Here is a 17,111-nt window from a genome sequence, read left to right as displayed (position 1 = left end):
GTAAGGTTTTATTTCTAGTTGGTGCATCGACAATCTGACCCATAAAATTGTCCTGCAAGACATTAAGGAACTGGCGAGCCTTAAATGAATGCGCGGTTCCCTCTGCCCAGTCTATGTCTGGATAATTAAAATCCCCCATTATGATAACACTTCCCATACTTGCTGCTAATCCAATTTGTGATAGGAGATCTGTCTCCACTTCCTCCCTCAGGTTAGGGGGCCTATAGCATACTCCCAGTATTATTTTCCCCTTAGCTTCATCCCTTTGGAGCTCTACCCATAAAGATTCCACCTCCTCTCTAGCTCCCTCAGTGATGACATCTCTCACATTCGCTTGTACATTATTCTTGATATATAGGCATACCCCTCCACCTTTTTTACCCTCTCTATCCTTGCGGTATAGGGTATACCCTTGAATGTTTGCCAGCCAATCATGAGAGCTGTTGAACCAGGTCTCTGAAATTCCCACAAAATCCAAATCCTCCCTGTACAACAGTATCTCTAGTTCGCCCATCTTGTCCGCCAGGCTCCTGGCATTGGTGAACATGCCACATAGTTTGGACCGGTCGCATATTGTCCTCGTATTGGGTGTTTCGAGATTGCAACTAGGACTTGCTACTATATACCTTGGGTTTATGTGTTTTAGTCAACCTACCACTAATGCCTCCAATACTACCCTCTGGAATATGTTCATTGCTGACTATCTCTACCTCTGGACCCCCCCCCCTTCCCCTGTCGCCTAGTTTAAAGTGATGTGAAGAGGGCAAAGCAGTGCTCTCTGCCCTCTTCACATCACTTCTATACCCTCTTCACATCATTACCCCCCCTCCCCCACAGTAGTGTCCTGTACCCCTCTCCCCAGAGAGCACTGATCTTGTGGGGGTAGAGGACACATTGTTCCCCCACTGTCATGTCCCCTCCCCCTAATAGCACTGACCTGTGTCCTCCTTCACCCCACTGTAATGTCCTGTGCCCCCCCCCCCCCCCCCAAGCAGTGTTCTCTGCCCTCTTCACATCACCTCCCCCACATTATAGTGTCCTCTGCCCCCTTCAAATTACCACCCAACCTCACCCCACTGTAGTGTCCTCTGCCCTCTTCACATCATCACCCCCCACAGTAGTGTCCTGTAACCCCCTCTCCCAAAAGACACTGATCTTGAGGGGACAGAGGACAGATCGTCCCCCTACTATTGTGTACTCTCCCCCAAAAGCAGTGTCCTCTGCCCTACCCCATAGCAGTAACCTGTGTCCCCCCCCCCCCACTGTAGTGTCCTGTGCCTCCCCCCCCAAAGCAATGTCCTCTGCCCTCTGTACATCACCCCCCCCTTACACACACACACACTATAGTTTCTTCCGCTGCCCTTCCAATAGCGGTGTCCTCTGCTGCCTTCAAATTGCCCCCCAACTCCCACCCCCTCCCACTGTAGTGTCCTCTACCCTCTTCGCATCATTACCCTCCACCATAGTGTCCTGTAGACCCCTCCCCTAGAGGAAACTGGTCTTGGGGGGACAGAGGACAGAGTAGAGTAGGGACTGGCCAGAGAGGGATTGCTTTGATGCAGTTGGCCGGCTTAAACATGCATTGCAATGAATGTGTGAACTAAAAATCCCTGTTCTTATGCAAAGTGTGCTAAAAAGAGGATTCATTCCGAATGTTTAGCGTTTAGTTGACACGAGTCACACCGCTTTTAGAAGCTGATGGTTTATATGTATATAGAAGCTATTTGGATTTGAACACAGATATATCTTATTCCTCTTGCATAATACTGGTCAGTGACCAGACCTGAACCTGTAGCTCTCTTACAACTTGTGTCTAGATGCCCCATATTGGCACTATATCCACTGGAGTGTATGCTATCAGTCTTTTGCATTTTGCAGAGTAGAGTAGGGACTGGCCAGAGAGGGATTACTTTGACGCAGTTGGCCGGCTTAAACATGCATTGCAATGTATGTGAACCAAATATCCCCGTTGTTATGCAAAGTTTGCTAGAAAGAGTGTATATCAGCGAGCAGAAGATTCATTGAGAATTTTTTCTTTTGGGTTACAGGACCCTGTGGTTGAATTTGGAAATACTGAATACATTTTTGTGCATTTCCTGCTCTCTCGCCTTGATGAGATGATCTAGGTTGTGCACCACCGCCAAACATGGCACATTTAAGTGAATAGGGCCATGCTGCAACTGTGTGTGATGCATGTAATTGTGCGGCGCGGTACTGCAGGCTTTCCAGACTTAAAACAGGAGCCCAGGAGGTGACAGGTCATCACCCCATGGCCTGTCAACTGCCCTCTGAAAAGAGATCCAGTGCAGAATGCTTTTAGAATGCCAGCGCACGTCTATATGAGTGTGAAAACATTGTTGGGGCTGATGGTGAGGGGCCATCATGATCACTCTTAACAGAATATCATACTGGGGCCAATCTTGGACATATTGGACAATTACAGTAATTTAAAGCCCAACACCGGGCAAACTAAAAAGTAAGGGCATAGCCCCACTGCACAGGTCAACGGCTCATTTTGTCCAGGGGAGAAGATAAAGTTGTGTTCTCGCAGAGCCTCTGCTTCACTGGCAAATGGCGCTCCCCCACAATCCAGCGGTGGACTGTTCCTGATGTCCTCACTTCCAGGGCAGGTCTATGGGAGTGATGATGTCAGGAACAGTCCATCACACAAGACCGCTAGAACGTGGGGGCAGGAGCAGCAGGGAACAGTGCTGGGAGGATCGGAGGATTAGGTAAGTATATCTCTGTTCTCCAATCCCCTAGACAAACACGAGATATTAACCCTCGCAGTGTAGGCACAGCCCCACGGCATGGGCAAACTTTTTTTTTTTTTGCCTGGGGCTGGGCTTTAACCGCATCATCGGGGGCGTGCGATCGTGGTGAGGCTGGGTGACATCATATGACGTTGCCCCAGAATGAGAGGAGATCCCGCCTGCCATCATTTGTCTATACAGCGGGCGGGATCTCCTCTCATTCTGGGACAATGTCATATGATGTCACCCAGTCTCAACGCGATCGCATGCCCCCGATGATGCCGCTCTTTACCCATGTGATCATCTGTGTCCAATCACAGTCGATCACATGTAAACACGGAAGTGATGTTCATCGGCTCTCCTCGCCTCACACTGATAGAGTGTGAGGAGAGGAGAGGAGAACCGATCAGTGGCATCTCCTTAGAGGAGAGACCTGTGGTGATCATCAGTGCCCTGATTATCAGTGCAGCACCAACAATGCCCAGCAGTGATGCCAGTCTGTGCCCATCAGTGATGCCAGTCAGTGCTGCCTATGAGTGGTGCATATCAATTCTGCCTATCAGTGCTGCATATCAGTGCCCATAAGTGCTGCATATTAGTACCTCCTCATCAGTGCCCATTAATGAAGTCTATCAGTGCCCATCAGTGCAGCCTCTTAAACCACATCAGTGAAGGAGAAAATGTACCTGTTACCTGTTTCCTTTCCGCTCCTGTTGTATTTCCAGGATAGAAAGTGAAGGATTCATTTTAACAATGGGACACGGAAAAAAGACCCTTCCCTGCATTATTGAACACTAATAAAAGTTTTTGGATAGAGATATACTTTAATAATGAATATATGGGCGTCAGTAGCCCGTCTCAACCCTCGCCCAGAGTGGGGGTTTACAGTTTCTGCTGACCTGCTTTGTTTTCTTACCTTTCCAACATTTAAATGCACGGTGTAGGTCATTTGCCTTTTTTTTTCTGCTCTGTAAATCTTCTGTACAGGGCTTATGCTAGATGGGTTTTGCGTGACGGTATATGTTATGTAACATATGGATTGTGCAATGGAGCACCAGAATGCCATAAATACTGAATTCTCCTATCTGTTCTATCATATATAAATGTATAGCTTTCCATACAATATTCAAATAAAAAGTATGCATTAGCTGAAAAATGTATTAAAATATTTAAAATATAAAAATATATATTTTAAAAAAAAGTTCTTAAAAATAAATCTTTAATTAACTTCAGTATTATTATTTTTTTTAACCCTTTCATGACTAAGCCTATTTTTGACATTTGGTGTTTACAAGTTAAAATCCGTATTTTTTGCTAGAAAATTACTTAGAGCCCCCAAACATTATATATATATATATATATATATATATATATATATATATATATATATATATATATTTTTTTTTTTTTTTTTTTTTTTAGCAGAGAATCTAGAGAATAAAATGGCGATTGTTGCAATATTTTTTATTACACGGTATTTGTGCAGCGGTGTTTTAAACGCAACTTTTTGGGAAAAGGGACACTTCCATGATTTAAAAAAAAAAACAAACAGTAAAGTTAGCCCAATTTTTTTGTATAATGTGAAAGATGGTGTTACGCCGAGTAAATAGATACCAAACATGTCACGCTTTATAATTGCACGCACTCGTGGAATGGCGACAAACTACTGTACCTAAAAATCTCCATAGGCGACGCTTTAAATTTTTTTTTTTACGGTTACCAGGTTAGAGTTACAGAGGAGGTCTAGTGCTGGAATTATTGCTCTCGCTCTGACGATACCTCACATGTGTGATTTGAACACTGTTTACATATGCGGGCGCGACTTCCGTATGTGTTTTCTTTGCTGCGTGAGCTCGCGGGGACGGGGGCGCTTTAAAAAAAAATTTTTTTTTTCTTATTTTATTTATTTTAAAATTTATATTTATAAATTGTGTTTAAAAAAAAAAAAAATTGATCACTTTTATTGCTGTCACAAGGAATGTAAACATCCCTTGTGACAGTAATAGGTGGTGACAGGTACTCTTTATGGAGGGATCGGGGGTCTTAAAGACCCCCGATCCCTCCTTTGCATTTCAAAGTATTCAGATCGCCGTTTTCTGTGATTCTGAATACTGTATATTTTTTTTAAACTAGTGCCATTGGCAGCCGAGTAAACGGGAAGTGACGTCATGACGTCGCTTCCGCGTTTACAATTAGGAGGCTGGAATGAAGCCGCTCACGGCCTCGTTCCAGACTGTCAGTAACCGCCGGAGGCGGCGGATTGGTGATCGGGCCTCCCGGTGGCCTCCCGCTCCTCCGGTATAACAGCCGAGCAGCTTTTAGCCTCATCGGTTGTTATACATGGATAGCCGATTGCCCGCTCTACAAAACGGTACCGGGATGATGCCTGCAGCTGTGGGCATCATCCCGGTATAACCCCCGAAAGACGAGTACGCACATCTGTGTACGCTCGGCAGGAGGGGGTTAATGATAGACTTTGCAGGAATTAAAATCATCACTCCAGTCTAGTCATTTCACTAAGTACTTATTTACTTACAGTAAATACAATAAATGGCCCATAGGTAGCCATTTTTCCACTCCTATAATGGATTCGATATTTGAATAAAAGCCAGCTTAATCCAAAACTGATATACTAGTCTTTCAATGTAGCTAGAAGAAGGAAGCTTCTTGGCTTTTTATACATAGCACCCCGATGACCCCCAGAGGCATAAAAGGGGCACCCAGTGACCAGGGCCGGGACAAGGGGTGGGCAGGAGGGGCGGCTGCCCTGGGCACTGTGTTTTTATGTGAGGTGGGGGGGGGGGGGGACCACAAGGAGATTGAGGAAAGGATTTGTGTTGAGAAGGAGAATTTGGGGATTGGCAGGGTGTATGTATTCTTCTAGAAGGGCAAACATGGTAGTGATTTGGGGGTATTTTTGTTGGGATGGGGATGAATGAAGAGGATTTGAGGCGTTAGTGCTATCAAAGTATCAAAGTAATATGGAAAAGGGGAAATAGTTGTTTTTGTTTTTTTTTGGGGGGGGGGATTTGTGCTAGTAGGGATGATTGGAGGGTGTTACTGCTAGAAGGGAAAGTTGTTGGGGGGGGGGATTAGTGCTAGGATGGGGGAGGGAAATTTGTGTTGAAAGGGGGGAATTTAGAGTGGAGGGAGAGGATTAGTGCTAGGAGGGGGATTTTTTTCATTTGTGTGTGTGTGGGCGGGGGGATGTTTGTGCTGGAGGCAGGCATATACAGAGAGAGAGGATTTGAGCTGGGGGGTGGGGCAAAGATTTGTGCTGGGAGGGGGAATTTTTAGCAGGAGGTTGAGCATGCATGCTTAGGGGTTGATCATGCAGATTTATACTCAAATTTTTATTTTTTTTTCAACGGAGGTGATTTTCGCTGACACATAATGCTCATACCCCTTGGGTTGGGTGCAATGTTCGCCCTGGGCTCTAGATGACCTTTTTCCAGCACTGCCAGTGACAGGGCAGGCTAGAATTTACACCAAAGCTGAGTCCTTGGCTGGGGGATGTGTAACCATTGGGTACCAACCACTTTAATGACTTTTTAAACATTTTTATTCTGCACAGAGCGACTCACAGAGAGAGAGAAAAAAGAAATTCAGACACTCAAACTGTGTTGCAGACTCCGTCATTACAGTTCAGTAAAGGTGAAAGGACCTTTAAGTAGAAACCAGCATTCTGAATGTTCTCTAGCAGCATCAGTGATCCTTCAGATGAGCCTTCAGCTTCTCTGTGAGTACCTTGTCCATAGGATCTCCAGTTTTGTTACTCCATCCAAGCATGACCTTCCACCTTCCAGGCACCGAGGACCTCCAGCAGCAAGACCACCTAGGACAGCGAGCCTTCCATAAAATACTACAAGGCTTTGCACGGGCCCAAGCCTCCTAGGCCCCAGGCCTAGCTGAATAGTGGAGCACATACACCCTCTCCAGGCTGAAGCCTGGGGGTAAGAGCTTTCATGGATTGATTCATGCCATGCATGAATCTATCCATTAACCATATAGGGGGTGGAGTAGATAGATGGCCTGCTATTTGAACTGTATTGAACTGTATTGTAATCGTACTCTTCCCCTCTACATTGTAAAGCGCAGCGTAAACTGTGGGCGCTATATAAAACCTGTATAATAATAATAATAATTCTCACCCATCGGATTCAACAATTACTGGGAAATCTATTCATAGGAGAATGACACCATCCATATAGGCTTAGGAGGAGCGAAGACGCAAACTACTGCAGAGGAATCTCACCACTAGAATCCTTATAAAGTATAAGAACTCATTGGATGAGTAAACCTATTGGTTCCCACACTGCCATTTGTTTATGGTGTTGGCCTGTAAAATATATGTAACCCCCAACCACTAAAAAGCTTTAACATATTCATGTAAACTCAAAAGCCATTTTCTTTTCAATGTCTCTCTATTAAAGTTTTTTTTTCCACGAAAAACAACCATAGTGCATATTGTCAGATTGGCTGCTTGTATTACGTATTATTTGATCCCTGGTGATCCTGCAAAAATGGCCCTTATTCAGGCACTTCCTGTTGACAATGCTCTGTCCCTATCTCCTAGTTGTTCTCCTGCATTGTCACTCTTTCAAACAAACTTCCAGAGGAGACTACAAATGGCCGATTCAAAAAAACAAATTACATAGGTGTGGCCCGCTGTTGTCATCAGTAGGAAACCCACCTTGAGAAGTACCATGCAGTCATTGCTGCAGTTCATGCGGAAAAAGGAGTAGCTGCAAAAATGCTTAAAGTGATTGTAAACGATCACCTTGTAAAACAACCCATTCAGTTTAAAATAGAAATGAAAGGCAAAACATTTTTGTATAGATATAAAGAAAAAAAAAAAATCTATAAATACCTTTGTTTTCCCTTTTTTATACGTGATCACATTCCCTCTGTTCTCAGGTACATAAGAGCTGGGGGGGAGGAAAAGCAGCGGCACACTGAGCTTCCCAGTGAATGGCTGTGCAGCGGTGGCATGTCTGGACAAGTCTGATCATTGGAGGAAAGCACACTGAGTTCCCAGCAGAGCTAGAGAACTGACCACACTGTGCTCTCCTGCTTGGCCTGGTCAGTTTTTAATAGGAAAGCAGAGGGACTGGCAGGAACACCAGGGATTTCACAATAAAGAGTAAGTTCACCTTTACAGAAAAATCTGTAAGGTGAACTTACACAGGATCCCCTCCTCACCCCCCCCTCCCCCATTCCCGCTGACCTGCAGTGCGGCGATCTCCCGTTCTGAGCCCTGCTATAGCCACCTCACGGCTCTGGGGCTTAAAAATCCCCGGAGCTTAATCTAAACGTACCCCGTCAGGAGGTAGCTTAATCCTCCCGTTAGGAGCATCCTAATTGACCAATCAGAACCCGTGTAGCCCGTCCTCTCAGCGGGGAAGAAGACGCGTGAATGTCGAGGAGATTTCTAACCCCCCCGGAGCCGTGAGGCGGCTGTAGCAGGGCTCAGAATGGGAGATCGCTGAGGTGAGGGGTGAGGAGGGGGTCCTTTGTAAGTTCACCTTACAGATTTTTCTGTAAAGGTGAACTTACACTTTAGGGAAGCAATACAAAGAGAACAGTATACATTCTCATACAAGTGCATGGTACAGCAGGCACATATCAGGAATATGAGGTGTTGGGGTAACAAATGCTTTTAGGCAAATAGGAGCACTAAGATGCAACAGAAACCAAAAAAAAAGTGAACCCCCCCCAAAAAAAAACAATAGTTCTCCATTGTCCTTTTAGGGACCCAGGAATTTGAAGTTGGGTTAAACTGCCGCCCACAGGAGATTGGGATTTTTTTCCTCCACTCAGTGTGCTTCAGTTTTTATGTTAGTACCCTAGGAAGTTGGACAGTTTTTCTTCAGCTCTGCTAAGAAAGTCTGACTAATTTTTTTCTTGCCTTCTAACTTCCTGTTTTTCCTTGGTCACTTCAATCAAGATTCCTTAAACTGGTCTGTAAAAAGCAGCTATCTAGATCGGTGGCTCCTCAGCACTTTAAAGTCTGTACCCAGACACCGTTGGAGTGAACGTGCAAAGTTAGCCTGGAATGGTCCACAGGGGGACCTCCATGTCCGCTTTGGACTTCCTAGCTACTTGTGCTCAGATACTGGGACGCTCCACCTGCAGTACTTCCAAGCATGCTTCCGTGCAATCCCCTGCAGAGTCTGGCTCTTAACATCCTGTGCCCCTAGCTCTAGTTGGGCCTGCAGCCCTTGTTAATGCCTCTGATTAAGATTTAGAGTTCCAAAAGTCTATCTCTGGTCTCCGCAGTCTCCTCAGATTTACAAAGGGTTGTTTCAAACCCTATAGATGCAGTGTGTACTACCCTGAACCTGGAGGGTCAGCTTGTTGCTCTTTTAGAGCTCTTACTGCTGCAAAGACCATTCTGCTCCATCTGCTTTTTTTTGGTCTTTGCTCTACAGGGGCTGGAAATGAAGGTTCCTAGACCCTACCTGAGAATGTGTTGGAATATTTTACCGGCAGAGGGATTTTATAGATCTGTGATCCTTTCTCACTGTAGATGCACCAGTGATTCATCTTAACAGGCAGGCCCCAAGCAGGTGAACAGTGGTGTGGCTCACTGTCCTGTGTTAGTGGTAATTTGTACCTGCTCTGCCAATCCATGTCAGAATAGGTGGATTCCCTCAAAGATGATCCCTCTATCACTGGGGTAGGCCCCTGCTTTAGTGGTTAAAGAAAATGTCTAGAGCCTTGTGCTTTAGTTTTGATGATTTGTTAGAAGCATCTAAAGTTGTGTTAAGGGACATATGTTTGTATAAATGTGCAGAGCACTTTGGTTGCCTGCTTGGGGTGCGAAGAAAGCTTCCAAGTAGCATCTGATTTGGTTACCCTTTGAGAGAAGATGTCTCTTCAAACCTGCTCTTGACACCGCCATTAGCAATACCACAGGTGGCCAGGGCGAGCTTCTGCCTCAACATAGGAGGTCGGTAGAGAGGGCTAAGGAATCCCACCTTGGTCCTTCATCTACCATTCAATCCATAGGGTTCGAAGCCAGAACTCAGCCAACCCCCCTGGTAAGCCTTCTGCATGAAGGTATGTCTCTACTTCTAGAAGTGTGAGGGGGCTGTTTGCACTTCCCCATGGGTCCTTGAGTAGTTTGCCTCCTTGGCATTCAAATGCTTTGGTCACCTTCTATAACTCCCAGGCTAATCCCCTGTGTCTGGCATCTCTTTCAGCCAACCAAACCCCCTTTTTGTAGTGGTAATTCACACTGAATTGTATCTTCCCAAGTCTGCCTGGGTTCTTCACACCCTGTGACCCCTTGTTACTACCCTTGTAAAATCTTTGTACCCTGCATAGACCTACATTTCCACTTTTAGTAGAGTTCTGGTGTTTTCAGGGATAAGGTTGTTCTGTTCCTGTCCCTAATAAAGGTCTTGTCTTTGTGGGGTCCTCTAGAGCAGGAGTGTCAAACTCAATTTCATTGCGGGCCACATCAGCATCATGGTTACTCTCAAAGGGTCAGTTGTATGACTAATGCCCCGTACACACGGTTGGACTTTCCGACGTAAAATGTGCGATCGGAGCTTGTTGTCGGAAATTCTGACCGTGTGTAGGCTCCATCGGACAGTTTCCATCGGAATTTCCGTCGCACAAAATTTGGGATCTGGTTCTCAAATTTTCCGACAAAAAAATCCTTTCGCGCAGATTCCGACAGTGTGTACACAATTCCAACGCACAAAGTGCCACGCATGCTCGGAATCAAGCAGAAGAGCTGCACTGGCTATTGAACTTCATTTTTCTCGGCTCCTGATACGTGTTCACCTTGTTCTTCACGTTCGGAATTTCCGACCAACTTTGTGTGACCGTGTGTATGCAAGACAAGTTTGAGCCAACGTCTGTCGGAAAAAATCCATGGATTTTGTTGTGGGAATGTCCGATCAATGTCTGATCATGTGTACGGGGCATTAGACTATATAAATTTATCCAGGGCTTTTTCTCTCAGAGAATAGGTGCTAAAACTCAACCCCCTCACCCCCGCCAAACTGCAACGAACAGTGGGTACGGTTAAATTGCAGTGTGTTATGTGTTCAGGAACGCACTATGTACAGAGTGCTGTTTCAGAGGTGCCCTATGTACAGAGTGCAGAGTTCAGGGGTGCACTATGTGCAGAGTTCAGGGGTGCACTATGTGCAGAGTGCAGAGTTTAGGGGTGTGCTATGTACAGAATGCAGAGTTCAGGGGTGCGCTGTGTACAGAGTGCAGGGTTGAGAAGTGCACTACATACAGAGTACGGGGTTTAGAGGTGTGCTATGCACAGTGTGCAGGGTTCAGCTCTCTTTCACAGGTTATCCACATTCTCACTTCCACCCATCCTCAGCTCCGACCTCTGCACCACTCAGCCCCATCCACCACCTCTGCTCACATCTCCCTCCATAGTCCTTATCTCTCCCCCACCCAAAAGCTTTCTCACATCTCCCCTACTCAGCCTGGTTCTAGTACCTCCAGGCAGTGTAGGCAGCTTGAGATCAATGTTTAGCATCTGTGCACCCAGGACACAGATGGGGATCACAGTGCAGCTTACCGCGTGATGCCCCATCCCACACTGCACCTGCACCTGCATCTCCATCTCCCTTTTCCCTACCATGAGTGCAAGGCAAACAGAGGTCTGTTATAGCCTCTGTTGGAGAGGAAAGCTGTCATTGTAAACACTAAAGGCTTCTGTGCTTACAAGTGACAGTTAGAGCAAGACATCCAGATGATCTCTCTGGACCAAGAAATTCCTGGTGCTACCTATCAGTCTCTTGAGGTGAATGGAGGGTTTCTTCCCCTTCTCTGGAGGGACTCCACTTGCGGGTGTGTCCCAATACCTAGGGAGTCAATCCGGTTCCCCTGTACAGAGGGTTCCCACTTTGTCAGGGGACCCTTTTTAACTCAGTAGTCTGACCTGGTCTCCTTAGGACATCATTCAGGTGTTGTGAGCAACACTTCCGGGAAGGTCTGGGACCCTTCCCTGTGACAGGTCAAATTGCTTAGTCCCTATGATGGATGACGTTGAGTGTGCTACGTCTGCACTTTTGTCCTTACAGGCAAGGCAGGCATCATTATGTGGCTCTTCTCCATTGATGGTCTTCACATGGAACAAGGAGGATTTTGTACCTCTGCACTCCTTATCTTCTGCATGGCAGGAAGTATCCATTTCTGGATGGCCCTATGCTCTCCTGGATTGTCAACAGGCTGAATATGCTGGGGTCCTGTTGCCAGTACCCTCTGCGGGGATACAGTACAGCATGAGGCCTTTGTGACATCTGACTACTGGAAGATAGGTCCTCCTGCAGTGGCTTGTGCGCCCAATGCAAAGTAAGTTCTTCCAGTTACCTTCCCCATTCCTGCCCTTAAATTAGAACTGAAAGCAAATATTTTTTTTAATTTTGGATGAAGTAAGGAAAGGATAGAACTCCTGTTGCTTTCTTTTGTTTGTTTTTTTTTTGTTTGTTTTTTTGCCATCTGTATCCCATTGGGTAGACTTCCATTCACATTTCCATAGCCACAACAGGAAGTGAAAGGAAATCCTTCTAAACAGAGGAAAATTCTTGGTAGTCACCAGAGAGACCAAAACCAATATCTCCAGTGGAAGATTTCCACTCTAATCCTGTTCTGATGACCACTCAAAATTTGGGATTTTCTTTCACTTTCAGGGCTCACTGGGGCAGATAGAAGGTGACACTTCCTAACAGGAACACAGACAGCAATAAAAACCTTTCCGGTGTTCTAATCCCTCTCGACGTTATCTATAACTGTAGCACCTTCATAGTTAGGCTGCTGTTTGGTAAATGTTTGGATGTTTGGTAAATTTTAATCTTTTTTAGCTCCTGGCTGTAATCATTGCAGCAGTTGATTTCTTTTGGCTCTTCTGAGTTTTACAGACTGCAAGCTTGATTGCTCTCCCCTGCCTTCCAGAAAGTGCTGGAATATAGGAGTGGAGCAAGGCAAATGGACAGCAAGAATATGGTGCTGCAGCCAATCCCTGGGGTGGTGTGCCCAGAAGGTGGCTGAGAAGCACATACATAACCTGAGCTGTAGAACAGCAGGATCTTCCTCTTCAAGGGTTTCCAGCTGTTTAAGTAGGGGGTGGCTACCCCCTACCTCCATCTGTCCTGCTGTTTCAAGTTAAAGTTAATCAAGGACCTGGTTGTGTCCTTCATCTGAGAGCGTATGGGACACCCTGAAACTTCATCTAAGGATCCAGTCCACATATCTTCACTGAAAGGCACCTGGGAGAAGTTGAATGGGCACAGCTGTTCCCCTGGCCTCTTGAGTACTGCTTTGATGCGAGATTCTAGGGACTGTGTACTATTGGGATTGCTGGGGCTCGTAGTTTTTCTACTAAGAGGTACATACTGACCAGCCCCCCTTAGTTTTGTGGAAAATCTTTAATCCAAGTAGTTCCACTCCTGAGAGGTACATACATTATTCTCCTCTGATTTCTTGAGGAGGACTGTCCTTTAAAGCTGGGTTAAGTAGTTCTCCTCCTGGGGAGTACATACAGTGCCTGGAAAAAGTATTCATGCCCCTTGAAATTTTCCACCTTTTGTCATGTTAAAACCCAAAATGTAAATGTAATTCATTGGGATTTTATGTGATAGACCAACACAAAGTGGCAAATAATTGTGAGGTGGAAGGACAACGATAAATGGTTTTCAACATTTTTTACAAATAAATATGTGAAAAGTGTGGTGTGCATTTGTATTCAGCCCTCTTTACTCCGATACCCCTAACTAAAATCTAGTGGAACCAATTGCCTTCAGAAGTCACCTGATTAGTAAATAGAGTCCACCTGTGTGTAAATTAGTCTCAGTGTAAATACAGCTGTTCTGTGAAGCCCTCAGAGGTTTGTTAGAGAAGCGTAGTGAACAAGCAGCATCATGAAGGCCAAGGAACACACCAGACAGGTTAGGGATAAAGTTGTGGAGAAGTATAAAGCAGGGTTAGGTTATATAAAATAACCCAAGCTTTGAATATCTCACAGTGCACTGTTCAATCCTTCATCCGAAAATGGAAAGAATATGGCACAACTGCAAACTTACCAAAACATGGCCGTCCACCTAAACTGACCGGCCGGGCAAGGAGAGCATTCATCAGAGAAGAGCCAAGAGGCCCATGATAACTCTGGAGAAGCTGCAGAGATCCACAGCTCAGGTGGGAGAATCTGTCCACAGGACAACTATTGGTTGTGCACTCCACAAATCTGGTCTTTATGGAAGAGTGCAGGGGCGGAACTACCACCATAGCGACCCATGCAGGCGCTATGGGGCCCACAGCCGAGTGGGGCCTGGTGAGGATGAGAGCACCTCCGGCACAGTCTCCCAGCCAGGGAAAGAGAGAGGAGAGGAAGAGGCGAGCTGTCCGTATCAGCAGAGAGCTGAATTGCCCGATGTAATAGCTTTCATTAGAACTTCCAGTGTTCCCGGGACTCACGTCACATAGCTCCACCTCTTGGCCTGGCACCTTTGATAGACAGAACGCCAATCCAATGCGGGATGTGTGACGTCATCAAAGGCGTCGGGCCCAGAGGTGGGGCTATGTGACGATGAGCCCCGGGAAGACGGGAAATTCAAATGAAAGCTATTACAGTGGGCAATCCTGCTCTCTGCTGACCCGGGTGGCTTGCCTCTTCCTCTGCACAGGTGAGGTTGCATGGGGCACAGGCAGACCAGGCTGTATTGGGCACAGGCAACGCTGCATTGGGCACAGGTCACGCTGCATTGGGCACAGGTCACGCTGTATGTGGCACAGGTCACGCTGCATTGACACTAGGGCAGCTGTGGGGGGGGGCTGTTTGCAGGGGGGCCCCATACAACATTTTGCTATGGGGCCCTGCTATTTCTAGTTATGCCCCTGGAAGAGTGGCAAGAAGAAAGCCATTTGCAGTTTGCAAGAAGCCATGTAAGGGACACAGCAAACATGTGGAAGAAGGTGCTCTGATCAGGTGAGAACAAAATTGAAGTTTTTGGCCTAAAAGCAAAACGCTATGTGTGGTAGAAAACTAATACTGCACATCATCCTGAACACACCATCCCCACTGTGAAACATGGTGGTGGCAGCATCATGTGGTGGGGATGCTTTTCTTCAGCAGGGACAGGGAAGCTGGTCAGAGTTGATGTGAAGATGGATGGAGACAAATACAGGACAATCTTAGAAGAAAACCTGTTAGTGAGTCTGCAAAAGATTTGAGACTGGGGCGGAGGTTCACCTTCCAGCAGGACAACAACCCTTAAACATACAGCCAGAGCTACAGTGGAATGGTTTAGATCAAAGCGTATTCATGTGTTCCTGCAGCTATGGGAGGTGGATCTCCGCTCAAAGAGTGCCGACAATATCTCCCTTGCTGCAAGAGGTTATCTCACCCATCACATGTACACGCTTACAACAGGCTGCATGTGGAACTTTCGTTACCCTTAGTAACCACTGTACCTTCACTCTGCATTAACTCTTGTACCGTTATCTTCATACCCCAATGTGTGTAGCGACCTGAGCTGTAGACTATATGTGGTGCCGGTTATTTGCATGACACCCCTTTAGTAACTTCAGACCAGGCAAAGGCAAAGTTTCAAACATTTTACTTGAATATATTAACATGATGACATGCATTGATAACAATTCAACAATAAATACAGTCCTAATCCCTAACTCAGGCTTGTGGCTGCCCCAGTGTACCTGCATAGGAATGAGTCCATTCTTGGAAAAGTCCATGGTTGGTGTGTTCAGAAACCATGGTTGGTGTGTTCCTGGGTAGTGGGAACTCCATCTTTGGCATATCATTGGACTTCCAGATTTTGACAAAACAGCAGCAAGAACTCACCTAAGCCCTGTAGACCGTCTATTTAGTCTAGTTGCTCTTTTTCAAGTCATGTTGTTCCACCTGTTTTGGTGGTTTGCTAATGGGTTCCCACAGCCTTGTGCTGACTCAGGCTCAATGTTCCTTAGGTGGTATCATTACCTTTGGTAATAGCATCTCTGTCCTGGTCTTGAGTACCAGCTTCATCCTCTGTTCTCCCCTTGGTTATGGTAGTTCCAAGCTTAGGCGTTAGTCTTTTAGGTACCTCCATACAATTTCCAATACCTTGGGTCTGTCCAAGGCTGTTGCACACCCCTCAGTTGGAGTGCTTTTGGACACCCTGACTGTTTTTATATTTCTGTGTCCCTCAATGGACGATGAAGAAAATACGATATTTTGTACTTACCGTAAAATCTTTTTCTTCATGTTGGGTGTGGGACACTGGACCCGCCTTTTTCCTGGTCCTGTGTATTGCGTTCTCACGCCCTCTTGCTGAGTAGAGGAGGGTTTATACAGGCGGCCGGCCGACCACTTTTCTGTTTGCCATTGTCCCCGCTTCCTGTAGGCAGCAGTATAACCCGACTGTTTTTGAATTCCGTTGTCCCTCAAAGTATTTGCAGATAAATATTTTACGCTACAAAAATCTTATTAAAAAAAGGCCAGTCGTTTTCAATACACAATGATTGTACTGAGAAGAAACATACACTATATTACCAAAAGTATTGTGACGCCTGCCTTTATAGGCACATGAACTTTAATGGCATCCCAGTCAATATTGAGTTGGCCCACCCTTTGAAACTTTAACAGCTTCAACTGTTCTGGGAAGGCTGTCCACAAGGTTTAGGAGGGTGTCTATGGGAATGTTTGACCATTCTTCCAGAAGCGCATTTGTGAGGTCAGGCACTGATGTTGTACGAGAAGGCCTGGCTCGCAGTCTCCACTCTAATTCATCCAAAAGGTATTCTATCGGGTTGAGGTCAGGACTCTGCACAGGCCAGTCAAGTTCCTCCACCCCAAACTCGCTCATCCATGTCTTTATGGATTTTGCCGTGTCCACTGGTCCAAATCATTTGGTGGAGGGGGGATTATGGTGTGGGGCTGTTTTTCAGGGGTTGGGCTTGACCCCTTAGTTCCAGTGAAGTGAACTCTTAAGGCGTCAGCATACCAAGACATTTTGGACAATTTCATGCTCCCAAGTTTGTAGGAACAGTTTGGGGATGGCCCCTTCCTGTTCCAACATGACTGCACACCAGTGCACAAAGAAAGGTCCATAAACACATGGATGAGCGAGTTTGGGTGGAGGAACTTGACGGGGATGACCTCAACACCTTTGGGATAAATTAGAGTGGAGACTGCGAGCCAGGTCTTCTCATCCAACATCAGTGCCTGACCTCACAAATGCTCTTCTGGAAGAATGGTCAAACATTCCCATAGACACACTCCTAAACCTTGTGCACGGCCTTCCCAGAAGAGTTGAAGCTGTTATAGCTTTAAATGGTGGGCCAACTCAGTATTGAACCCTACGGACTAAGAATGGGATGTCATTAAAG

Source organism: Aquarana catesbeiana, linkage group LG10, assembly GCF_042186555.1.
Source record: "Aquarana catesbeiana isolate 2022-GZ linkage group LG10, ASM4218655v1, whole genome shotgun sequence".
Lineage (NCBI taxonomy): Eukaryota > Metazoa > Chordata > Amphibia > Anura > Ranidae > Aquarana > Aquarana catesbeiana.
Note: the sequence above shows the minus strand (reverse complement) of the source record.